Source organism: Notamacropus eugenii, chromosome 2 (assembly GCF_028372415.1).
Source record: "Notamacropus eugenii isolate mMacEug1 chromosome 2, mMacEug1.pri_v2, whole genome shotgun sequence".
Classification (NCBI taxonomy): Eukaryota; Metazoa; Chordata; class Mammalia; order Diprotodontia; family Macropodidae; genus Notamacropus; species Notamacropus eugenii.
In genome coordinates, this window is record NC_092873.1 from 88,532,624 (window position 1) to 88,560,418 (window position 27,795).

Sequence of the window (27,795 nt, forward strand, 5' to 3'; positions counted from 1 at the left end):
GGAAGTAGCTCAAAAGAAAGGCAAGATGTAAAAATGTAGAGAATCTACCTCAAACCTTCACATGAATTATTTGTGCCCAACCTGTAGTAGAACCTTATGAGCTTATCTGATCTGATTATGATCTGATCAGTTGTCATTCGACAAACTGCAACTTGACTCTAATATAGTGGTGTCATTTTGGTACTCTTCAAGAATGAAGGATGACAACCAACAGACTCATCAGCACCAATCCTTCTTTCTAGTTTTTCCTTTATTCCTGTGACAGGGTATAGGCTCTTTTCCAAAGCTCTTCTCTGCCTGGCCTAGAGGCCTGAGGGCTACCCGAGGCTTCTTACCTTACCTCTCGCAGGTCTTCGGCTGGCCAAACTGGATAATCGTATGAGAGAAGAGACCTCCCAGAGTCGAACAAGGGTTAAGCTTTATTCAGGGTCCTGGTTACAAGTACAGGGGGAATTCTTCCTTAGGAGGGAGCGAGGAATCTCCCAAGGAGGCAAAGATCTTATAATAAGAGATTGGAAGCAGAAGTGTAAGTGGGGAGAGAGGGGGAGGGGAGAGCGAAGAGAGGAAAAACGGAGCCTTCTGTCCTGTAACGACCCCTCCCGAGCTAAGAGCGCCTTCAGGCTTTCCTGATCCTAATTAAGCTCTCTGGCCACATAGTTTGCACCTGAATACCGTGCCTGTTAGATAACAATAGGTGTGCCCAGATCCGGGACAGTCTCGAGGGGGATGCTCCTCCCATCACGTTTCTCACGGGAAGAGGCGGAAATACACGAGATTGCTCGGTCTCACTCCTCGATTCCCTGGTGTTTATGGGGGGCCTCATGAGAACTCTAAGATTTAGAAGTTCCCACCTTTACCCACCCGAGACTGTCCACATGGAATTGAGCTTCCATCCCCAGCACTTCTTGGCTAAATACAGTTCCTTTCCCTTCTCAAGGAGGCAGGTTTTCTTTAGTGAAAACTAGATTTCTCCATACAAAGTTCTTACAAAAAAAATAGAAGAACTAGAAATGTTCACAGAATAAAAGCTGGTTTATGAAAGGAAAAATCAAGAATGTAAGACGAGCAGTTCAACAAATTCTTGATCTTGGATGTCATTTTCAAATAAAGAATTATTGACAGCAAAAAGTATTTTGGAATTTTAAATGCAGAGAGTCTATAGGCCAAAAAGAGCATAAAAAGAAAATCCTGACCAAAGTAAAGCCAGTTTCATCCTTAAAGTTTGAATAAGTCCCTTTTTAATAAGTGAACATATAAAACTCTACTACTTGATATATTTCTCCATGAACTTTTTGTCAAATTCTGATCGAAGGGTATCATGTTACAAATCTGTGTCCTTTCTCAGCTCATCTACTCCTTTGGCATAGTTCTGAAAGAACACATCATCATCCCATCTTCCCTTTACTTTGAAATTGGCCTGAGGTAAGACAGAACGGTGAGATTAAGGAGAGGTTTCACTGAGGATATTTTCCATCCAAATTCTCTCTTCTTCAACCTTTTGTTCTTGTTCCTTCTGGGCTTCTATTCAGCTCCTTCTTTTTTTAATTTTTCCCCTAATTCTACCAGTAGAGCTGCGATATCATCATCAGCATCACTTTCTTCCTCAACATCCTCATCTTCATCACCTTCATCTGTTGAGTTAAGATGAGTTGAGACTGAATTGTCCTTTAATAATACCCCCAGGTCATTGAAAATATCCTCAGTGTTACAGAAATGAACTTTCATACTGAAGAATTGACTTATAAACAGGAATACAAAACTTATTTCATAATATTTTACATTCATAATTTTGTAATTTATAAATTTATATTTTATCCGTTTATAAACCGGAAGATAAAAAAGAGATGGCTGATTTTACATCACAGTCTCATTTGTTTGTTACAAGAAAGGCATAATCTGCAAATATTAAAAAAAAAAATCCCTCTATTCTTCTCCCCAAATGCCTTGATCTTTTCTATTTTACTCAAGGAAAGCTTTGTATAACAACAGTGAATGTCTCGTCCCTCGTTCATTTTCTAAACAAAATATGAGATCCCTGAGGTTGACTCGAGTTATCCTTCGTGGCTTAAACCGTCTAGTCGTTCCAACTTCAGAAGCACCCGGGACTGCCGTACCTTTTCTACATCCCTCTGTCCATGATCCAGATTCCAGAGAATTCACTCTCCTTTTTTTCCTAGGACCAATTGCTTCCAGTGCAGTTAAGTTTGCATCCCTTTGCCTCTTCTGCGCTAGTTCTTGTTGCTGCATCTCCTTTGCCTTCTGTTTCAATCTAAGTTGTTCTGGATCTTCTTGCCGAGATCGGGACTTTGCCGCTCGCATTAAAATGTCCCTCTCTTGTTCATCTTTTCTCCATTTTTCAATTTGACCAAGCTCTTCAAAGAATTTCAGCTGTGCCCGGACATGACTCTCCTGTTCGTATCTTTCATCATTCTTATAGGAAATATTTTTATGTTGGGCAATTTCTGATACTTTTTCTATGAGGTTTTGTAACCTGTTCTGTGTGGCTCGTGACACGTAACTTACTACATCAGGATGCAATTCTGTTATTCCATGCTTTTTACTTATTTCTAATATCCTTCTCCGTAAAGGTTCTGAAAGGAGAAAGGCTTCATCTTGACAAGACCTCTTTAGTGTGCCTACTAAGCCAGAATTTGTGGCCAATATCCTGGCACTCTCCTCTGATAAGTTTACTCCTGCCATGGACGCAACATCGTTAGTGTCATCATCATTCCCGAAAGAATCAGTCGCAAGTTCTTTGGGTTTGCTATGTTGTGCAGCAGCCGCTGGCGCTGAAACGCTGGAAAGCGTTTTGGTGTCAGGTAATACTGGAGGTTTGGCAGCGGGAATTGTTTTAAGCTGATTTAGTTGAATTTGCTGAGTAGTGAGTATGAGAGGATCGTGTGGCTGTCGCAATGCTACCTTAGGAATTTTGGTCAGTATTACTTGTGAAGGCCTTATTATCAAGGTCCCTGGTTTCCGAGGCTGTTGGATAACCAGAGGTGTAGGCTGTGCTTGTTTACTAACGTTGAGTGCTGCGGGTTGCTTCTGCCCTCTCACAGGCGGCTGAAGAGCGCCCGTGACGGTGGCCGAAGTCTTCCCTGCTGTGCTCTGAAGAGAGTTACTCAGCACCACTGCTGGCGAAGCCTTTGTTGCCTTTGTCCTGGGCTGTTGTTGCTGATTTTCCTGGATAAAAGCTGCCGAATCTGGTGCTAATTGTCTCAAAGCTGGTAAACTCTTCTTCAGGAAAGGCACGAGGTAAGATTTGGGTGAAGAATTCAGTTCTTGATATAACCTGCTAGCAAAATCTTCTGCTTCGATTTTCCCATCCAGCAAGTTCTGCACTAATTCTTTGATCTTTGCTGCTGTCTCTGTAGACAGTTTACCAGAGGAGGCCAGTTTAATTAATGCAGATAAAAAGACCTGACATTTCTTCCCATTTTCCCTAGCTTCTGTCGCTACAGCAGGAGTTGTTGTGGCTCCTTGTTTAGCCATCTGAGGAGTTGCAGCCTGGACAGTGGAGGCTGTTCCTAAAGCAGATGTCTGTGCACTACCACCCACAATAATCTGAGGCTGTACTGCAAGAGGACGCTGTAATGTAGTTGTCTGTACAGTTTTCTGTGCCTGAGACACTTGCTTAATTGTGGTAGTTGGTGTCCCTTGCTGTGCAATAATTTTTGTTCCAGGGGCCTGCACAGTTGCTATCTGAAGAGGAGGAGCACTGGTAGTTGCAGGGCATAAGGCCATGGTATTCTGAGGCTGTGACTGAGTCTGGGCCTGGGCCTGCAACTGTGCCAAGTTCTGCTGAGTAAGCATTATCAACTGTCCATTCTCATGTCGAAGAAGCACCATACCTGGGGGGAGGTGAACCTTTTGAACACCTGTACGATTCTGAGGTTGGGGAAGCAGACGGAGCACTCGGATACCACCAGTAGTAGCTGTCGAAGTCCTTGGTACACTTTCTGTCACAGTACTGGCAGTGCCTGTTGCCTTCCCCGCAGAAGTCGCAGGAGCTGGAGAAGGTTCTATCCCACTGGGGTTGGAGATGCGAACTTGCCTGATGGTGCTACCTCCTGTGGTGCATTGTACACTGGTTGTCAATATTTGCTTTTGAGACACTGCCTGAACTATAGTTTTAAGGGATTCCGATTTAATGATCTGTAGGGCTGCTGTGGCTGGCATGCTGGACTCAGGTTGGCTGTTCACCAGGGATGCCTGCAGGGAAACTCCAGAAGCCACCGTAGCTACAGAAGCAGCAGTAGTGGCAGGCACACTCCGCGCATTGGTAGTTGAATTTACCGCAGTATTGTTCCCACTCTGGGTAGCCGAAGCAGCACAAGCTACGGCAGGTCCTGCTGTGTTAATTGGTGGCCTCGCTAGTGCCACGGTAGGTCCAGTTTTTCCTGTGCTGGAGGAGGAGATAACGATGCATGAGGAAGAGGACCCAGCAGTGCCGAGGAAGGAAGTCTGGGTAACAGCGTTAGAAGAAGCTGGAGGAAAACCAGCATTGAGAACATTTCCTTTCTCCAGCGGCAACACCACAGATTCTGGTCCGTCCTTCATTAGGGTGAGTGCAGGTGCTGCGGCAGCCGCAGCTGGAGCGGGAGCGGGAGCTGGAGCGGGAGTCCCACCAAAAGCAACAGCACTTGCTAAACGGGGAGAGTTCATCACCACGTTATTCGCATTCAAAGCTTGCACAGTGGTGGTGGTAGCTATTTTGCCGTTTCTGGAGGGCAAGGCGATTGTAGTGGTACTGCTGACAGGCGATTTGTCCTGACTGATGGTGGCAACTCCTGGCTTCATCATGGTGATCAATTAGGGCTTCTTATGCATCAAGGTTGGCTGCAGCAATCTCATGCAACCGAGGTTTTTTAGACGCTGAAGATGAGGTTGTGAGCTCCCTAGTCTGACGGAGAATCTCTCGTTTCACTTGCAGCAGCTCGCTGTTGCAGGTTGGCTGTTGTCAAGCTTACATACCCTCCTTTATATACCTGAGGTGTGGAAGGGTGGGGTCTCCTCTCTAAGTACTCAGGAAATGTAGGTGTGAACTCTGACTTCACCTGGAATCCCCACCTCCAACGCTCAACAAATGAAACAACAATTTGCTAGAAGGAAGGTTGACAGTGGCAGATAGATAGATAGATAGATAGATAGATAGATAGATAGATGGATGATAGATAGATAGACAGATAGATAAACGCAATTTAAATAAGCCTCGAAAGAGGAAGGCTATAAAAGACCAAAACTATAAAGTGCAGAGAAGTTTGACCTATTCATTAGAAGGATGTCTTCATCTCGGAATTCCTTAGATCCGGGAGTTCACAAGTCCAGTCTCATGCCTAGAATTCTGAAGCCTTGGTTTACAAGTCTGGCAGCTGAATGAAATGGGCTGGTATGGGGAAAAGACAAGACTTTAGCATTTTATCCCCAACTCAACTCTTCCAGAATGTGAGAAGCTATGGTTTTATTCCCAGTTCTATAGAATGCTAAACATTTAAGTGATCAGGGTCTTTTTGTCCAAATTTTTTTTTACTTTTAACTTATATACAAAATGAAAATGAGGGAAAATATTGCCATTTATACAGCAGAGCGTACAAGAGAATTTCATAGAAAATGCTGTTTTCTATTTCTAGAAAATTTTCATTATTGTAAACTTTTTATAAAATATTTATAATAAGCACATTGTTTTCAAAGCTACCTTGCTTTTCTTTGCTCCTTCTTTGGTTTCCTTTTGTTCTCTGCTGCTTTATTTTTCCTCCCCCTCCCACCTTAAAGAACTCTCAAATTATTCATGGATATTAATACATCTATATTGATATCTATAAACATATTTACATAGACACATAGATACCCATACACACACACACACACACATATATATTAATTCCACCTATCGTCTGTTTTTCTGAACATCGACATAATCTTCTTTCATAAGTTCAAGTCTTTCCATCTTTTGTAAAACAAGTATTAAGCTCATCATTTCCTATACCACAGCAACATTCCAATGCAATCACATCCTGAGAGGTTGTCCATGAAAGTTTTCCCCTAATTATCCCTATTCTTTTATTCTTGATTACTTATGTTGCATATGTGCTATCAATTTTTAAATGTAAAGCAATTGAAATTATCATTTAATACTTTAACAATTTTCTCCCTTCCAATAAATTTGCAGGTCTGATACTACTGAACCTTGGATAGATTGATAGACTACAGTTGTTATTTCTGGTTAAAAAAAGGTAACAATTTACTTGGTTGCCTTTCTCCCTTCAACAATGGCTTTATCTGTCATTGAAGCGTCTCTGGTGACTGATGTAGAGAGCAGATGAGCTTTTGTACCTGGGAAGTGGGGGCTGGGGCACTGTGGGCTGCAAGCCTGGTGTCTGCTGGAGGTGAGGCTGTTGCATCTGATGTAAGTCCTCACGTGTACACTGAAAAGGCAATTGGTGATGGTTTGTGTACAACTGTCTCTTGCCAGGCCTTGCTCCAGACAATAGAATGTGGTTTCCCTCCTCCCATAAAATGCACACTAGCTGGAGCTTCCCTTGGTCATTTGTCTGGGGAGGACACAAGACTAAAGTAGAGTTGACAGTCTGATGCTTTGGGATTAGCCCAAGTGATGACTTTGGGAAATGCCACATCCATATTCAAACTGGTGTAATTTGCTCCAGCCTTCTTCAAGGTCTCAGACCCCATCAAGCTCAGTTTACAGAAGTAGCAGTAGAGTCTGGATCCCCTGTACATCCAATATAAGGAGTCAAAAGTTTGGAGGGTTTTCTGTGTTTCTGGTGACAGTGACCAGACAGCTATATACTCTGAAACAAAGTGCTTAGTTTCCAGTCCTCTATGTGGTACTGAGGTCCAGGACATGCATACATTGTTGATAGTTCAGAAGAGAACCAGCTTTCTGAAAACTTAGAGGAAGGAGTGTATCAAGATAATGATCAACAATGTGAAAGGCTGCACAGAGGTCAAGAAAGATAAGGACTGAGAAAAGACCAATAATTTTTGTCATTAAGAAATTGTTCATATTTTGGGGGAGAGCACATTTCATTGGATGATGAGGCAAGAAGTCAGACTAGTGACTTAATAAGAGATTTAAAGAAAAGGAAAGGAGAAGCATTTAACCACAAAAGGGAATAATATACAGAACTTTTGGATGCACTGAATAAGAGCTTTTTGAACATTGGGAAGATATAAATATGTTTATGGGCAATAAGAAATAGCCAGTGGATAGGGAGAGACATAAGTGAGAAACTAAAATGATTGGGGGAAATCTGCTGGAAAAGATAAGATGAAAAGGGGGCACCTCATTAAATGAAGTAAAGGTAAAGAATTGGCAGAAAACATATGAGTGATATGAATTTAGAATGAGAGAAGAGGGAGCTATGAGGGAATAGCTTCAAATTTTCTAGTAAAATTCGAGAAAAAAAATTTCAGTAAAAATGAGAAAAACTTTCTCTGCTGAGAGGATAGAGGAATGGGACATCAAAAAGAGACCAGAAAAGGACAAAAAGGATTAGAAGAGCTGCTATGGTGAGTGAGATAGTGAGTTGTTTAGGGAGGATTAAAAGGATTTCCATGCAGCATTAAAGACCTACTTGAGCTTATTGACCAAATTTATGATTGAAATGCACTGACCAAGACAAGCGCAGGCAAGAGTCAATTGAGAATTTGGGAGCGTCTTTATTAGCTGGAGGCTGTCCTCAGAAGAGGCAGCCCCGAACAAAGGTGTGTGTGCCTTTTAAGCATCTTAGCACTTCCCGGTACAGCCTTGTGGTTCCAATAGCACACATTTTTCACAGAACAGTTTTGACAGGGGTTCCTAAGTACTGCTAGGCAAGGGGGCACAACAGAGAGGGGGGCCCAGGCAGCTGCTAGGCAAGGAGGCACAACAGAGAGGGGGGCCCAAGCAGCTGCTAGGCAAAGGGATACAACAGAGATGGGGCCCAGGCAGCTGCTAGGCAAAGGGGTACAACAAAAAGTGTAGCCACTAACAGAAAGTGGCTACTAGGCCCAACCCTGCCTAGAAACTCAACAGACATTATCTCAACCCAGGGGCTCCGGCAGTTGGGGGGGGGGGGGGATAATGTGGATTTCACTGCCCCCTTTTCATGTAACTAATTTAGACGAGGGACTCATCAGAGTCCAAAGGGGTATGACTGGCTTGACGTGTGAACGATGTATCCACGCCTTTCGTCCTGCGACCTTAACCACTGATAAATTTGACAGGATCACTTGAAAAGGCCTGGTCCACCGAGGTTCAAGCAAGAATCCCCGGGGTAGTTGTTGCTTGATATAAAGATTTGAGAGCACTCTGGACCTCATGCAGAGCCTGTAAGGACTTAAGGAGAACAACATTAGAAAAGTTGGGAAGCCAACACTCAGAATTAACAACTCAAGGAACAATCGGGGGAGCTACTTCGAACATGATTTCCAAGGGGGACAGAGAGAGAGCCACAGGATTGGGGGCACACCTATCCCAAAGCAGGGCAAAAGGAAGGAGACTCACCCAGGTCTTGCCAGTTTCAACCTTTAGCTTGGCAATATGCTCCTTCAGGGTCCTATTCATCCTTTCTACCTGGCCTGAACTCTGGGGCCCAAGTACATGTACTCAAGCACCCCACCTTGTCCCCCTTTAAGCAGACGGGACCCAACATATTTGGGGATAAGGGATGAAGGTCTCGGCTTCTGAAACTGCTTCCTGCTGAGACTGGACGTAGAGCTGACCCTGCCTCACAGGGTCCCAACATTGAAGGGGTTGGGTCTTTAACCAGTATGAGGAACTTGACGATTCAGAGGGTGATAGATGATATTACAACTCTGGAGAAAGGGACATCCCTCCATCAGGTCAGGGAACCTGGTGGAAAGAGGCAACTTACAGACCCTAACGAAGAGAATCCCACTTAATTGCTCATGTGGCTTTAGAAAAGAGGGGAGGGGGAGAAGCAAGACAACAGTACAGCAAACAATGGGGAGATTTGAGTGACTTCCAGGTTTCAGCTACAGCCCACAGCACTTTCACAAAGAAAGCTGGTAGCTGGTAAGGGGGGGAAACCAATCAACCATCCACAAGCCCTGGATACCTGAAACTCAGGTATCCAAGGAGAAAGGCCTTATGGAAAATTAAATACAATCCTCACATTCTTTCCCCTATACATTCTTCTCTTCATCTATCCCCTTTATTTACAAGGGGACTATCCCATGTTATAAGTACAGATACAGAGATTTAAGATACAAAGGTAGATCAATGAATTATCCATTCAGAGGTTCCATCTCATCTGGGAAGGGACATCATCTGATGCAATTTTCTGATCTAGATGCTCCTTCAGTCCATCTTCAGCACAGCATCTCTGCACATTCTTTATCTTCTTGTAGAAATCCGGATGTCCACTCTCCTACAATATTGACCTTAATAACATTTCAGATGACCATTCTTAAGCTTTATGCCTTTATCACTCTACAAAATCAAAATTGGGACTTTGGCCAATTGTCATATTTAAGAAATCCACATCTTACACTCACACCTAATGTCCTAAACCTGATAGCTTAATTTTAGACTTAACCTCAGATGTTCCTCTGCCAACAATCTGTTATTTCATAAATCTGATATTAAACTTACAAAACCTTTGACTATAGGAAATTGCCATTAAGAGTAGGGACATTGCAGGGAAACAACATCTCCCTAACTTCATATCAATTCCAGGCAGGAGCAGATTGTCAGCTGGCATTCAGCCAGAATTAAAGTCTGCCAGGTGTCAGTGGGGAAATTGAGTCAGGAGAATCCTACCTCAGCCCAGGCTGAACAGCCGCTCTCCCAACTTTACCATCACAGGCTTACTGACATCATGGATCAGAGGCTCAGACCACCTTCTTGCTATCCACACCTGGCGTTAGACTCAGAAGAACAGTCAGTTAATAGTCCCATGAAATCTTAGAATAGCAAGTTCCAATAATCAGGTTTCAGACATGACTATAATTTCACACTGGCTAAGGAACATCTTTGACTCTGTTTGAATTCAGGTAGGGGTGAAATTTTCCAATCATGCAGTATCTGTATTATAGCCAGACTCAGGAACAGTTAGGTGGGAAACATTCCTTTATAAAAGGACACAGTGGGGAAACTGACCAGGAGGATACCATCCTAGATGGAGTCTAGAATTGTCCCCTCGGTGTTTCCTCTCCAGATACAAATTTCACCTGATAACAGTACAGGATGCAGGATCACAGTCCCTCTGAGTAACATGTGGCATATCCTTTCAGATACTGATTTAATGCAGACAACTATACCCAAATTCAAACTTAAACAAAAATATTTATGGTCCCAAATGCTTTTACCTTAAACAGCAAATTTCACTAATCCCAATTTAAAGCCAAATACAGTTATTTGTATTCCCATGGAGTTGAAATAAGCAATGAAGATTAACAGGACTCACATACATAAGAGATTTCATTTCGGAGCCTTCCTTCTCAAATTTAAAACTTGTCCTGATATAAAAGCCAATAGTTAAAAATCCTTTCTATATAAGCCAAACAATTTTTTTAGGACTGATTACCAAGTCCACATGAAAGGGGCCTTGGCAGTTTTACAAAATAAAAGGAATTGGCATGGATCCCATGCCTGCCAACCCCAAACGTATAGGAGGACTGTTCTGAATGGGCAGAACCAGTCTAAATAAATTATTACTCTATTTCTTTCCACACATAGTAATCAATTAACAATTTTAGGTTTAGCATTAAAACAGCAACTTTTTAGCTGTAACTTTTTTAACAGGCAAAGGTGAAAATACCTGGTTTTCTAAATAACATAACTGACTTTACACAACTTTTCCAACATATTTTAATTTCAACAAAATTCAGATTACAAATTGCTTTCTCTAACACCATTTCTGGATTATAGGATAAAATAAAAATCTTGATGGTTCTAACTTTTACTCAAGAAAATTTCGCATCTGTGTCCACTCCTTAAAAATGTTTTTGAAAGGAAAAGTTGTGAGACTGCAAGTGGAAGTGAGGGAGACTCTGGAACAAAGTCCAGTGGCACCTAGTCTCCTCCTTTTCACTTGGGAGTTTCAAAGCTTTATCTCTGAGGTGTCTTTTTTTTTTTTTGCATTTTTTTTTGTCTTCTTCCCCGTGTGTGGGGAGGTTTTAGAGAGACCTTAGGGTTAGAGTGGGGAATCAAATCTATCCAGATGCTGATATATGGGATCTGATCTGGATGGCCCAGATCCCCATTCACTATTCTCCTCACCTGTCCTGCAGTGGATTTATCAAAAGTCCCCTCGGTGGCCAACCCACCCCAAAGGTGGGCCACTCTTGTTGACAGAGTAAAGTTAATTTCTCCTTGGAGGCTGTGTACCCATAACCAGCTGCAGCTTGTTGGAATTGTTTAAAACACTTTATCATGAACTGCAACGGGATCTCAGGACCTGAAAGTCTTTGTCCCATGATCCCAGGAAAGGAGAGTAAGATACAGAGTCCGATTAAACTGGGGGTCAAACAAAAACACAAAACAAGAGACTGACAAAATGCACGGACAGACACAGTTAGACAGTCCAGACTCAAACAAAAACATGAAACAGAATGCAGACTCAGTCAAGCGGTCTAGGCTCTCAGAAACCCAAAATACAGGAGAGCCAGACAAGATACAGAATAATTTGTCCAATCAACACATTTTTACCATGCTTTGTTTTGTTTTTCACAGCTTTCTTCAGCATCATATGTGTAGGAAGGAAGGCAGCAGACTTTGGAAGTAATGCATAATAAAGAACAGCACTAATACAGATAAGCTAAAGGGCAAGGGACTCAATAGAAAAGAACAGGAGAGAGTTAAGTGGGTTCCTCAAGGGGTAAGGATGGTAAAGGGAAGATAGTGTAGCTAGAACAGGGGTGATTCCCTGGGAAAGAATTAAGAACTCAAGGATGTGGAGGTCATGGTATGGACAAGGAACCGTATCTTTTCTACAAAGCACGTTATAATAAAGATAGGTATAAACTGGCAGTTTCATGAGTACGGCAACACCTTCTACACTTGTAAATCAGAACATCTAGTTCATTGAGTTAGTTATCACATTTAGAGGTTCAGTGATTTGTTTGTTATATAACCAGTATGTGACAGTAGCAAGACTTGTTCCCAAATTTTTCTGTCTCCAAATCAAACTCCCTATACTCTTAAGTTGAAAACAAAAAATATTTCAAGCCATGAAACAAGAATTAGGTTATTTAACAGAAAATAAGTTGTTATTTTGAAAATATACTGATGGACAAAGCATCTCCTGTGAGTAAAATGGATAGAAGAAAAGGAACAGGAAGAAGGGGAAGAAAGAGAGCATCACAAATTGATGTATGAAAGGAAGGTAGAGAATGATGGAGGACTGCCATGTAGACGGATTAACAATGGCAAGAGTGAAAATGAATTAAGAAAATGAACATGAATTGGCCAAGAAGGAAAGGAATGAAGTGAAGTAATCTAGGAAAGAACAGTAAGTAAAAGGAGCAATAGGGTAAATGGAGGAAAGAAATGCTAAAATATGTCTTCTTAATGATTCAGGTTATTTTTGTTTGATGAGTTATGTAAGGTACCTACGGTTAGTACAGAATTATTGGTATCATTGTGAAAATCTATTAATAAATTGAATTAATTGGTTAAACCATTTGCTATGCTGAGAGCACTATCAGGGAAGAAAAAGGAGTGACAGGAAAAGGAAAAGGAAAAACAAAAATGATAATAATAGACTAGATGAAGTAATAAAACAATGATGAACAACGAAAATGTATAGATCCTGTATTGGGTTTCTATAGAAAGGAAAAAATTATATTAACTATTACCTTCCAGGAAAGAAAGGGACAATATTGGGTGGGAGAAGGGAGAATTCCATCAGAAGCAGCACTTTTGACAGTTAAAATTCTCCAAGAGCTGCTGTACAAGTTAATATGACACTCTCAACTTCCTTTCATGCAATCATTAATGCAGCCTGAAAAGTGAGTGAGGTAAATTGTGAAAGGAACATAATGCAAATAAAGAGAACATTGTATTTGAGTTTCATATACAATTATTTTTGCATGAAGCCTGAAGAGATGGAAGAAGACATTTCTAAAATATGTTAGATATTATGAACTGTGTAGTTACCTTAAAAAAAAAACTATACTGGAGAAATCCCTGCTCTGACACTCGAGCGGACCCCAGCTGAAGTTGTGATCCTAACTGAAAAGCCTCCTACCAGGATTCCAAAGGTGGCCTCGGCCCACTTCCCACATCATCATGGACAACATCCGCCCCTCAGCATTGTGATTGAAGATGATGATCCAGGCTATGACCTGGACTTACTCTGCATCCCTAAACATTATACTCAATATCTGGGAAAAGTATTCATTCCTCATGGGCTAATCCTGGACAGGATCAAACGTTTAGCACGAGATATGATGAAGGAGATTAGAGGCTACCACATGGTTGCCCTATGTGTCCTCAAAGGTGGCTATAAATTCTTTGCTGATTTGCTGGATTATATCAAGGCACTGAACAAGAATAATGACCGATCAGTTCCTATGACTATAGATTTTATCAGACTGAAGAGCTACTGTAATGACCAGTCAAGAGTCACTGGAGGAGATGATCTCTAAACCTTAACTGGAAAGAATGTCCTGATTGTTGAAGATATAATTGACACAGGGAAAACAATGCAGACTATGCTTTCCCTGATCAAGCAATATAATCCAAGGATGGTGAAAATAGCCAGCTTGCTGGTGAAAAGGACCCCAAGAAGTACAGGATACAGATCTGACTTTGTTGGATTTGAAATTCCAGACAAATTTGTCGTTGGCTATGCCCTGGACTACAACGAATTCTTTAAAGACTTAAGTCATATCTATGTCATTTGTGAGACTGGCAAAGAAAAGTACAAAGCATGAGATCAACTTGGTATGCAGAGAACTATTGAAACACTTGGAGGAAACCTATCAACTTCACCTGTGGACCCCCAACTGAATTTGTCCATTGTTTCAGCCCTGTGACCATCAGAGCTTTTTGTGCAGATTGTAACTTGTCTGTTTTATATTGGAATAATGTCAAATGGTTGCTACCATTCTGATGGCTGTTTCATTTGCCCTACAAAACTTAAAGATAGTATCACTTCCCCTGGGTGGGTTATATTACTTAAATTGCTATTTGATTTATGAATGGGAGATTGCTTAATCTACTGAAATGAAACAGTTCAAGTATTGTACATGTAAGACATATTTAAAGAGGATAGACTAATTTTAAATGGTCAATTTAGTTATGCATGTTAATGAAAATGCAGAGGACAGATTGATTATTTTTAGTTAACACCTTTTCCTTGTCCAAAAGGGAACAGCTTCAATATCTGTTCCAGTTGTGTTCAGAAAATAGGTTTAATTATTTTCTGATACCCTTATCTATATCTCTAAAAAATGCATTATGATTTCAAGATCTTTGGCTGTTGTTGCTAATGTTGAATTAAAATGAAAGCAAAGAGTTCCTTTTATTGGCATTCCAATAGAATGAAAAGCCAAAAGAAAATAAAGTTCACTGAGCTGCCTGTGGAAAAAAAACCTAAAGCTTTTTTTAGAAATAAGGAATAGAATAAGAGAACTATACTAATAGTAAAGGAACTAATTCTTTTCATAACTACTGAAAATTTGTTCTGTGTTCCTCAGCTAGTTATTTGCCTGCCCTTTGTGGATCTGATTTCCTCACCTGTTAAATCGAAAAATGAGCCATCATTTGATTTTTTTTCTTTATACAAAATGTCTAAAGAGAAAGCAAAGTTTGATCTGTGCTACAAAAAGGAACTTAACAGTTTTTCAAATTGCAAATACAACCTCCTTTTGCTCTAGGATGAGTCTTGAGAGGTATGCCAAATTGAACACAGCTCATATGCACTGAGTTTAGGAAAACACAATTTGGAACTGGAAAGGACCAATGTAGATTACCCATAAACTACAAGTACTGCTTTTCAGTGAGAGGAGTCAGGAGAAGGAGGAATGGGTTGTCAAATAATCAATCCCTGAACCTAAGGATAAGAAAAGAAAACAGTATTAAACAGGAAATACATATAAGAAAGGATAAAAAAGTTAGTTGAGAAAGTGGGCATGGTGTTGGTAATATTTGGTGACTTTTTAACTTGGATGAGTGGGGGCAGAGAAATGAGTAAAAAGACAGCATAGAGTCAAAGAAACTGAAGGAAAAATGTTAAAAAAAAAAATACTCCATGACAAATGATTAAAGGTGTAGAGACAATTAAAAGGTGAATTTTTTTCTAATGTCTCTTGCTTTCTGAATAAGAAGTAAAAAATAATAATGCTATGTAGTAAACGGAAAATAGTAAGGCATAACCAAATATATAAAGAAGGATTAAAAGTGTTTTGCTTAACCTATATTGAATTGTTTGCCTTCTCAATGGAGGTGGGTGGGGAGGAGAGAAGGGAGGGAATTTGGAACTCTACGTTTTAAAAAGAAAGTTAAAAAAATTTTTACATGCAACTGAGAAATAAAACATACAGGCAATGGGGTATAGAAATCCACCTTACTCTACAAGAAAATAAAGGGGAATGAGATAAGAGAAGGGGGTGACAGAAGGGAGGGCAGATTGGGGGAAAATAAGAAAATATGCTTTCTTGGGATAATGGGGAGAAAATTTGGAACTCAAAATCTTACAGAAGTGAATGTTGAAAACTAAAAGTAAATTAATTAATAAAAAAATCTCAAAGAAAAAATCATTTTGGTCTGTGCCTGGCCAACCCACTGAGTTCCCACAAACTGAGCCAACTGGACTATGGAAATCAGGAGTGATTTTCCATGGTTTGTCACTACTATGAGCTGTTTTCTGATATAGAGTCTCTGTCACTGTGGCCTTGTCCTTCATCTGGGTTAATTGCTCTATAACACTAAGGTCAGGAATAGCTACAGATACTGGCCTAAGGATATCTAGGGAGTTCAGTGACTGGAGCACGGCGTCTAGAGTGAAAAAGACCTTAGTTGAAATCTGGCATTAGATGCTAGCTATGCTTCATTTAGCAAATCACTTAAGCATCTGTTTCCTCAGTTGTAAAAGAGGAGTATTAATATCTTCTGCCCTCCAGAGATATTGTGATGATCAAATGAGATATTTTCAAAGCAATTAACAGAGTGCCTGTCACATTATAGATACTTAATAACTCTTGTTTCCACCTTTCTGCTTTCTTTCTTTCTTTATTTCCTTCCTTGCTTCCTTCTTTCTTGCAAACTCCCTAGCTACCTAACTCACTCAGCCTCTTTTCTCTTGGAGAAAGAAATCAGCCCCTGGTAGTTGTAATAAAATCAGTAAAAACAATAAACGTTGTATAAATGTTATTGTTGCTGCTGCTTAAAATTCCCAGGAGGTTACCACAAAATAAAATGTGCCACTGACTTTCTACATAGAAAATACAAGGGCTTTCGTAACAGAATTTGGTGTAGTGATGAATTGCTCCATCGTCCTTCATTTTTATCCCTAGAAAAAATATATATACATATGTATATGTTTGTATGTGTGTATGTACTATATATGTGTGTGTCTATATGTATCTATATTATATATATGTATGTGTATGTGTGTGTGTATATAGATATAGATATAGATATAGATATAGATATAACTCCTGAAGATTTAATACTGTTTGGTACTGTCTGCATGGGAAGGTTTGGGTAACTCAAACGGTCTCTAATGGCCTCTACACACAGTAAAATGAATAGATACCAAGCAGATTCTGATCTTCAAGAGTCCTTCTCTTTATAGTCTGCTTCTGGTTCCTCTGAATGATCCATAAACCGACCTGGGCTTAGAGGGGAGACCTTAGGTTTAGGTAGGTCTTATTTGTTTAATATTTTATTTTTTACCAATTACATGGGGAAAAAATTTAACATTCTTTTTTTTCAAATGTTAAATTCCAAATTCCTCCCTCTCCTTCACCACCCCCCCCCATTGTGCAGGCAAGTAATTGACATAGATTATACATATGTAGTCATGTAAAACACATTTTCATGTAAGTTGTTCTGTGAAAGAAAGTACAGACACAAAAGAGAAGAAAAATAATTAAAGAAAATCTATTTTGGTATGCATTCAGTCTCTACCAGTTCTTTTTTGGGAGATGAACAGCACCTTTCGCCATAAGTCATACAGAACTATCTTAGGTCATTGTATTGCTGAGAATACCTTAATTATTCATGGTAGATGAATTTGTCTCTCCATGTTTTTTCTGTGAGTATGATGCTCATTATTACTTAAAGCACAATAGTATTCCATCACAATCATATAAACACCTTCTTCAGACGTTTTCCAATTGATGTACATCCCTTCAATTTCCAATTCTTTGCCACCACAGAAAGAACTGCTATAATATTTGTACATATAGGTTTGTTTCACTACTTTATGATGGTATTGCTTTTTCAAATGGTATGCATAGCTTTATAGCCCTTTGAGCTAGTTCCGATTGCACTGCACAATGGTTGAATCAGTATACAACTGGACCAACGATACAAATACTATTTTAATTTTCCCACATGCCTTCCAACATTTCTCATTTTACTTTTCTATCACATTAATCTGATATGTGTGATGTAGTCATTCAGAGTTGTTTTAATTTGAATTTCTCTCATTAATTCTGTTTTACAGCATGCTTAATATGGTTATAGTTAGCTTTGATTATGTTTTTTCTGAAAATAGCCTATTCCTGTGTTTTGACCACGTATGAATTGAAGAATGGCTCTTATTTCTGTAAATTTAACTTGGTTTTCTCTATGTTTAAAAAGGTAAATCTTTGTCAGAGAAACACAGTGTAATTTTTTTCACAGTAATGGTTCCCAACTATGATTTCCCCTCCATCCCATTTCCCTCCTGCTGTTTCTTTCCTTTTACCATGGCCATTATCAAAAGTGTTTTACTTCTGACATTTACCTGTCCCAAACTGTCTTCCTTCCTATAAACTACCCCCACCCTTTCATTTACTCCTTCCCCTCTTACTTTCCTGTATGGTAAGACAGATTTCTACACCCAACTGAATGTACATATTTTTCCCTCTTTGTGCCAATTCTGATAAGAGCAAGTTTCATGTGCTCCCCTCCCTGTTTGCCCATTTTCCACTGAACTGTAAAATCTCTTTCAGACATCTTTTACATCAGATAATTTCTCCTATTCTACTTCTCCCTTTCCCCTTTTCTAAGTACGTTAATTCTCATCGCTTAATTTTATTTTTTAGACAATCATACCATCACATTCAACTCACACTTCTGCTTTCTGTTTAAGTATACTCCTTCTAACTGCCTTAATAATGAAAAAGTTTTTGGAGTTGTAAATATCATTTTCCCATGTAGAAAAATAAATAGCTTAACCCTATTGAATTCCTTATGATTTCTCTTTCTTCTTTAAATTTTATACTTCTTTTGAATCTTGTATTTAAGTGCAAATTTTCTGTTCATCTCTGTCTTTTTTCCATCGGTAATGCTTGAAAGTCCTCTATTTCACTGAATATCCATTTCTTCCCTGGAAGGATTTTACTCAGTTTTGCTGAGTAAGTCATTCTTGGTTCCAAAACTCTCTACATAAACACTCTCTATACTTTATACTATCCCACATTCCTTCATTGTTCATTTTTTAATGTCCTACGAAGTTTAGCAAGTTGGGAAGAAATGGTGATACAAAGATGAATGCATTTCACTTGTATTTCCAAACAACCCTAACTTCTGCATTCAAAAATATTTTTCTCTTCTGGGCACTTAAAATGCCCTGTCTTTAGATATTTTCTTCACTGTTTATATACTTTCTTAAGCCCTATATTTGAATGCCTCTATAAAATACAATAATAAGAAAAGTGCTTTTAAAAAGATTGCATTCAGTGACAACACTCATATTATCAAATCTGAAGTTCTATCCTTAAGGCACTTCATTTTAAAGAGGTCCAACCAGTGCAACACCATTAAGTAGCACTCATGGATCCTATGAATTACTACAAATAATCTCACATAAACACACAATTCAAATGTAAGCTTTCTTTTGGAAGGGGGAAGAGAATGTGATATTATTTTTCTATCCCTATCTAAATATTGTCTAGATAAACAAAGACATTAATATTATTACTAGAAATATCCAAACTATTTTAAAGACTAACATTTTCCAAATATTTCTTTAGAATAATTCCACCAAACAAAAAGAAATGAAAAACTATACCAGTACATTTTTCCCGTAGTGTAATATGAATGTTAATATGAGGTATAATCTGTAGGCAATTAATACAGATACATATAAGTATAAATCTTTATACTAATAATTCATGGTAGTGTTGAGAAGTTTTGTTTTGTTTTGTTTTTTAGTGAAGGCATTTGAGGGAAAGAGGTAGGGAGAGAGGAGTTTAATTGGGAGAAGCATTTATTGCCTTAGCATCATTACCATGATGCATACAAAACTTCTTATAGTCCACTATTACAGAAAGGTAAATCCAGAAAAAAAACATACAGTTTTCAAGTATGTTGGCCCAGAATATATTTTGTGTAGTAAAGTAAGATTAATATTTTAGCATTAACAACACTGCACTTGCTTTTACATTTAGATATACACATAATCTTCATAGATGTATATCAAAATTCATAAGGAGATCTTGGAAACAGCTTTTATAAAAAGACCTACAGTGTAGTCTGAACTGTATTATGTAGAATTTGCTAGAGTATCTAAATTTAGGACACAAAACTAAGAGGAAATGTTGCTATTTCATTAGTAAATGGCTTATGTGAAACCTAAAAGCTCACTCATCTTTTTCTGATAGATTTGTTTGATAAGGATTGTGATCCAACTATTGTTTAGCAGCAATTTTACAGAACTGTAAATTTTTTTTATTAACAGGCGTTATAAACAGATAATACTAATCTTATTTAAAAACCGTGAGCGGCACACTGGTGAATATACAACTCATGAATAATTTAAATTCTTTCCCATTTTGAAAGGCAACATATAGCATACAAAACTATACTAAACAAAGAAGCCATAATATGGATATATGATTGAAGTGTCTAAAATGGTATATACAGTACATAAATAATGTTAATTATGTGTTCAGTACATTTTTATGTATGATTCCCATCATGCTTCACTTTTCTTAGACACTGAATTCTCTACTTTCTCTTCCAAAACTGGTGCAATCAGGTTATCCTTAGACATCAAATTATATTTCATCACAAATTTAGTAAATCTATGACACAAAAATGTTGCATTCTCATATTCATCAAATAATTGCTGCTGATGAAAATAAGCATGTGAAAATATTCTGCAAATCCTACAGCATACTGATCCTAATTTGGCTACAGAAGACTCCTTTATGTTAACTCTACTAGGGAAATATTTATTGCTATTCAGAAAACATGCAGGACCATCAAGCTTGTGCCCCATGTAGTCTATTGCAGCACACTCTTTTGGAGTTTTATGAGCTGCACAAAGAAAAATTCATTGTTCAGTTGCCATCATCTGAGTACATGTATTTGGATGGCATTCACTCTGAAGTTTGACAGCAAGTCCATTTAGCTCTAGGTAGAATTGCCTTAAATGTTCATATTTCCACATAACTTCATCTTGGCCTTCAGGTGGTTCAAGAATTTTATCAGTATTGGAACAGTCTGCCCTTATGTTCTGTTGAATATACTGTTGAACAGCCAATGTGCTGTCCATTTCATCAAAGGATTCATCAAGCTAGTTATAGTTATCCCCCCACCTTGGTGCCAAGCCTGTTTCTCCTCAGCACTGCCGTCCCCTCCACCATAGCCATAGTGCCAGAGTCTGGGCAGCTAGTCTTGCCTGCCTTTTTTGTTAATTATTTTATTATAAACTTAAATGCAAAATGATAAAAGAAAGAAAAAACATTGTCTTGTATACAGTAGCGCACAAGAGAAAATTCCATATGAAACAATAAATTTCTATTTCAAGAAAACCTACATGATAAAGACTGCACATTTTTTTCAAAGCTGCTCAGCTTTTCTTTGCTTTCTTTTTAGTTTTCTTTTCTTCTCTGCTGTGTACTTTTTATTTTACTTTTCCTCACACCTGAAAAAAGGCTACAATTAAACATGGAAAGATAAATTAAGAGATAAATAAATTTATAGATATCTATAAACATATACCTGTATACATATAGACATTCATACATATATATACATGTATCATTGAATTAAGCTTGTTTCCACCTGTCATCTCTTTCTCTGAATGTAAATAGCATCTTCCTTCATTGATCCCATCATATTTGTGGACATGCTTGCTGTTCTAATGAGACAGAGGACATACGGGAGGAAATTAGGTTACTGAGTGGAGGAGGGGCAGGGGCTAGATAGGAGAGGACTGTTCAATTAGGCCCATGATTGAGTCTAGGGGCATATGGTGTGGTTTAAGCCAGATTGTGTGGCCAAATCAGGACATGCCTGCTGTTCAGGGAGACCCATAAGAATGTTAGAATAATGGGGGGGGGGGGGGGAAGCTTTATTAGGATTCCACCATAAGGGCCATCAGCTTAGGATCCAGTGGCTCTGAAGCTTAAGGAAGCCTTGTCTTCTTCCTTACATGAGTCCCCCTTCAGTCAGCTGAAACAAAGGATCAGAATTCTAGGCATGGTACTAGACTTTTGAATTCATTGGTCTAGGAAAGTCCCAGATGAAGAAATTCCCTCTAACTAATAAGATGAGTTACCACCTTTTCTTTTGGTCAATGTCGACTTTCCTTCTAGCAAAAGTTTGTTTCAATTGCTGGGGGAAGGGGTGGGGAGGCAGGAGAGAATTTCAATTGAAGTCCAAGTTAGCACGTATTTTTCTGAGTGTTTAGATAAGGGACCCCACCCTTCCACGACATAGTCCTTTGTGGGAGGTACCTTTTCCTATATAAATGGAGGGAAGGCAAATTCCTAAAATAAAGAACTGGTTAAGGGAGCGGGGATTTTTGGAGGAGGTTGCTATCTATCCCTAGAGTTGAATCCAGTAGCTTGCCATAGGCAATAAATTCTTCGTAGAAAGAGCAAACCTTCAAAACATTTTTTTAAAGAGATGTAGGAGCAAAGAAGCTGGATTTAAGTTAAAGGAAGGCCTTGTTGTGTGATGTTTGGGACAGAACACTCTTAAGAGCTCGATTTAGCTCGGTACATTACTCTGGCTTCCACAGTGTGCACTCACTCCTAGCTCAGCCCTCCCTAGGTTGTCCCTGAGCTTGGGAAAAACACCTACAGTAGTAAATACAATTGCTTTAGAAGTCCATTCGGGTGTCCAGGAATCTAAGGCTCATTCCTCTGGCGTCTTCCCCTAGACAGAAACAAAAACACCGCCAGATAACCAACAAAGAATTGGCTGCTGTTTCAGAAGCAGTAAACACTGCTCCCCAATGTGGATCAAGTGACTTGGGTTTGGAAGAGTCAAGGGAAATGGCAAGGGAAGACTGGAGAAAGAAGGAAGTAGAAGAACAGAGAAAGCTGGGTAATGCACCAGCTGAACTAAATGAGTAAGGAAAAAATATCCATCCTCATATCCCTCAGTGCAACTCCTTGGTGCCATGGTATATATAGATCCATCAAAAAGACCCACAGTAAGTCATCAGAGACCTCAACCTGAGAAACAAAAAGAGTACATACAGTTCATCTGAAGAATGATATGAGGGGAGTAGAAGAGAATATGGTGACTACAAAACACTGCAAAGGAACATGTGAAAAGTGTGGGGCTATGAAGCACATACAAAAAAAAAAAAAAAAGACTGTTTTGAGTGACCTCATCCTGTTGGTGCCAAGTTCACAGGAACTAACATAACCTCAGACTAACATATTCAACCTCAGTTTGTGTTTGACTGTGACGTTAAAAGGGGTCAGTGGAATGGTTACAACTCAGAGGAACATAGGAAGATTGTGGAAGAACATGCCAAAGCTGACCTGGCTAAATGTACACTGAAAGCTAAGAAGCAACAGGAAGAATTGGCCTCAGGAAAGTCAATGGAACAAGTAAATTCCTCAAAGCATCAGTGTGGAGAAGAACCAAATTCTCAGATGGAAAGAGACCTTGGCAGTGAAGATGAGGGTGAAGATAGATATGCAGATGACATTGATATGCCTGGACAAAATTTTGATTTTAAAGACGAATCTTCCAAAAGTCTGGAATCTCAGGATTCGAGAAAACATTGCTAAGTACTTACAAAATTTAAATCCTAATTCTGCCTATGATGATCCAAAAACAAGAGCAATGCAAGAGAATTCTTATCCCAATGCAGGAAAGAATCTTGAAGAAGTTAGTTATGCAGGAGACAATTTCTTTTGATACGCTGGAGATACAGTTTCAAAGGCACCTGGCTGCTCCCCGTTCTAAGTTACTATTAGCTCAAACAGATGACTATGTGGGATATTCAAGATATGGAACAATCATCAAAGGACAATAGTGAGCTATTGTCTGCTTTAAGTATGAGGAGGACGTCAAGATTAATAATCATATGCATATCTGTGGATCCAATTTGAAAGATGGTAGATGGGGATGTAAGAGCTGTCACTCCTTTGTCAAGTTTTCCTACTATACTGGAGAAACTGGGAATGAAATCTCTAATGCAGATGAATCTATTCCTGATGATTCCATAAGAGGAGAGGAAACAAGCAGACCAAAAGAAACAGAACAACAAGAGAAACACAAAGAGGAAAAGAAGAAGAAACACAAGAAAATTACTTCTGACAGTGAGGGTAAAAAAAACAAGAGACATGAAAAACTGAAAAAAGCATTAAACGCTGAGGAGGCCCCCGTCCTTCATGTCAAGGAGACCATGCAGCTAGATGAGAGAAAGAGGCCCTACCATAGCATGTATGAAGCCCCAGAGCCTACAGAAGAGGAAAGGGAGGCATATAGGATGAAGTGCCTGAGGCCAGATGACTCCATCATTTCTTTCCTTGGACGGCAATGACATAACTTGGAAGGAGATTCAGGTCATCCAACTTCTACATATTCTTTTTAGTTTCTTGGTAAACAATCTTTGTTTGTTTTACTTACTTTCTTTTAAATAAATTTCTGGACTTCTTTCATAAAAAAAATAATAAAAGTATCAATTGCAGCAACTACATTCCTATCATGAAACCTTGCTATGAATAGATTTTTTGTCACGAGGCAGATACATTTCACTACCTGGTTCTTTGTCCAGCCCCAACCATGTTATCAAGGCTTGGCCTGGGTGTCATGGGCCTCCTCAGTCTTAGAGGAGAATCTGGATCTCATGCCAGCTTCTGTCCATGAATAGAATAAAGATTTTTGCCTATAAGCTTTGTGAGCTCTTTGGTATTTGATTTTGCTTTATTTTATTTTTCAGTTAACACGCCCCAGCAGCGTTACCCGCAACGGTCATCAACCCTTGAAATCCTTGGTGCTTCAGACCCCCACTTTTCAGGTACAACTGCTGAATATATCGAAACGTCAATCACCAAAGCTTCAAGAACAGTCACTGCCACCATGATTAGTGAAGGGGAGAAGAGTAGATGAGTTGTCTTCTGCTTCAAACCAATGAGAACTGCATTGTTGTATCCAAGGAAACTTTGAGGCTTGGATCTACATTGCTTCTTCCTAATCTTCCCTTCTTCCAATCTTATTCTTCCAAAGACATCTTCCTGCCCCACAGAAAAATCTGAATCACCCACTGGGAAATCTGGCTGACACCTTAAGAGACCTGGCTGACTACAAGGGACACCTCGCTGATCCCTGGGGAAATCTGACTTCTTCCCATGAACTGAGAGATCTGGCCGACCCCCAGGGACAGCTAGCTGACCCCCATGCAATTTTCCTGACATCCTGGGAGGTCTGACTGAGACACAAAATACCAGATCCGAGAATTTCAGGTTTCTAGATGTCTGATTATCTATGTTAAAAGATAAATTCTAAGAAATGTGAGGAATATTGATCTTGAGTTATTTGAGGATTGAGGACATCTTGGTGTGAAAGACACTCTAATAAAATCCTTCATCTTGCTTTCTCAGCATACCCAAAGGACTCTCTGTTTGACTTGTTCAACAAAGCAAGACTGTATGTGGGGGAACAGTATTAATAGGTGGCTAGATCAGGGAAATCCCCAGTCTAAAGTGAAAGGACGCAAAGAGGTTCACCTGATTGAGAAGTAATTGTCTTCATGGTCTATAAAAGCAACCTAATTTAGATGTACTCTAGGACTGTCATCTCTGTTTTTGCATTTGGTCTTATATACAAGTCCTTAGACAGTGACATAATGGGCTCCTAACAATTCTTTTTTGCCTTAGCTTGACTTTCTTCCTGTCTACTTTCAAGCTCTTTCCATCAGACTTAGAGTGAAGAAGATTGAGGGAGGCTGTTTGTATGAAAGTATTTTCTCTCCCTTGTCATGTACCTGTTATGGTGACTGGTCACAGGTGGACAGAACTTGGCCTTATCTGGGTGCAAGCCTAGATTTCAAGGCCCAAGGTGCCCCTTATTTTTGTCTTTTTTCACATGAACAAGGTGACCAAATCATGAACCTGAAGTGAATGGTTTTGGCCTTTGGGGCAGCCTCATAATTGAAGAGTCAGAGACCCCGAATTTTGACCATTCTTTAACCAATAGGCAGTAGTCTCTACAACAACTTTTCAGAAAAAAATGGCCCCACTCTCCTGAAGGCAGAATGCTAAAAATCGAAGTAGTAAAAGCCCAAACCAACCACTCTCAAAACCATATCCTGTGGTGACAGTCCACCTCCTGGTAAGAGTCATCTGTGTTTCTTAAGGATAATGTAGCAATACTGAACCAATCAATAGTTATAGAACATCTGACCACGACCACTCACAAAGCAATAAGATAATCATTGGTCTCTGGGAGTTTACAAGTCAAAAAGTCAGTCATTACTTATGATGCCCTTTCTCTGTTTTGGTCATGCAGAGGAGAGTCCTTCCTAATAGATGACTGCTCTTCAAGTACTTAAAGCCAGCTCTCATGGTATCCTTACCCCAAGTATTCTCATCTCCAGATTAGACGTTCAAAATTTCTTGAAACAATTTTCCTAAGGCTAAATATTCCTTTTAAGTCAATCTCCAATTTAATTCAACAAGTATTTATTAGGGAGATGCATTCTGGGAAGATCATGGAATAGGTCAGAAATTTCCAGGTTCTCCACATTTCCTCCAGAAACAGACAGAAAATCACCACAAAATGATTGTAGAGTAGCGAAAATTAAGGGGTAAAATAGTTTTCCTTCTAAGAAAACCTGAGAGGACCTCAGAAAACACAGGACCTCCAGTGGCTGAAGGCTGAACCAAGTGAAGTGTAGGCACCTACATCCCATCTCCACTGAATCAACAAATGCAGGCCAGGGAGCAGCTTGATCAGGAATCCAACTAAGCTTCAAGCAATTTCACCTCGACTTTGACCTCACGAAGAACCTCACAGGGTTTCACCTCAGGAAATTTTTACTTCACAAACTTTCACCTAAGGAATCAGCTAGATGGGTAGGGGGTAAGATTGTGAAACTGGAGTTAGGAAGACTGGAGTTAAAAATCATGCCTCAGGCACTGTGGGTAGTGGGTGAGAGGAGGAATAATTTAACCCCTAGCTGCCTCAATTTCATCAATTCTTATAGAACAATAGTTTTCCTTTACATTCATATACCACAACTGGTTCCTCAATTGATGGCCAACCCCTCGAATTCCAGTTCTTGGCCACCACAAAGAGAGCTGCTATAAATATCTTTGTACACTTAGGGTCCCTTCTCATTTTTATGATTTCTTTGGGATACAGTCTTAGAAGCGATATTGCTGGGTCAAAGAGTATGCACATTTTTGTAGCACTTTGGGCATAGTTCCAGATTGTTCTCCAGAATAGTTGGATCACCTCACAGCTCCACCAACAATGAACTAGTGTTCCAACTCTCCCACATCTTCTCCAACATTTATCATCTTCCTGTTTTGTTCTGTTAGCCAGTCTGATAGCTGTTATGTGGTACCTCAGAGTTGTTTTTATATGCATCTCTCTAATCAATAATGATATACAGCAATGTTTCATATGACTATTAATAGTTTTAATTTCTTCCTCTGTTCATAGTCTTTGACCATTTATCAATTAGGGAATGACTTGTATTCTTGTATATTTGACTCAGCTCTCTATATATTTTAAAAATGAGGCCTTTATCACAGACACTAGTTGTAAAAATTCTTTCCCAGTTTTCTGCTTCCCTCCTAATCTTGGTTGCATTGGATATGTTTCTGCAAAAACTTCTCAATTTAATGTAATCAAAATTAACCATTTTCACTTCACAATATTCTCTTTCTCTTGTTTGGTCATAAATTTCTCTATTCTCCATAAATCTGGCAAATGCACCATTCCATGCTCCCCTAATTTGTTTATAGAATGAGACTTTATACCAAATGTATCCATTTGGACTTTATTCTTGAGTACAGTGTCAGGCATTGGTCTATGCCCAGTTTCCACAACACTGTTATCCAGTTTTCCCAGTACTTTTTGTCAGTCAATGAATTCTTATCACGGAAGCTGGGATCCTTGGCTTTATAAAACAGTAGATTGCTATATCCATAGACTATTGCATCTTAAGTACCTAACCTATTCCACTGATCTACCTCTGTATTTCCTAACCAGTACCAAGTGGTTTTGATGATTGCTGATTTGTAATACAGTATTTGACCTGGTAAGGCTAAACCACCTTCCCTAGTATTACCTTTCATTAATTCCCTTGATATTCTGGACCTTTTGCTCTTGCAGATGAATTTTAATATTATTTTTTCGTGCACTCAAGATGTTTTTCTGGTAATTTGATCTGTATAGCACTGAATAAGTAA

General features: G+C 39.3%; 5 pseudogenes; 2 read left to right on the forward strand and 3 right to left on the reverse strand.

Annotated features, from left to right (window-relative positions):
- Positions 1-23,918, forward strand: part of LOC140522753 (pre-mRNA-splicing factor SLU7-like) — a 94,216-nt pseudogene extending 70,298 nt beyond the window's left edge.
- LOC140530392 (spliceosome-associated protein CWC15 homolog) lies at positions 1,265-8,566 on the reverse strand (annotated as a pseudogene).
- LOC140530393 (transcription initiation factor TFIID subunit 4 pseudogene) lies at positions 1,960-4,803 on the reverse strand (annotated as a pseudogene).
- On the forward strand, positions 8,773-13,902 carry LOC140530394 (hypoxanthine-guanine phosphoribosyltransferase pseudogene; annotated as a pseudogene).
- On the reverse strand, positions 20,100-20,778 carry LOC140523619 (MOB-like protein phocein; annotated as a pseudogene).
- Positions 23,919-27,795: the final 3,877 nt, after the last annotated feature.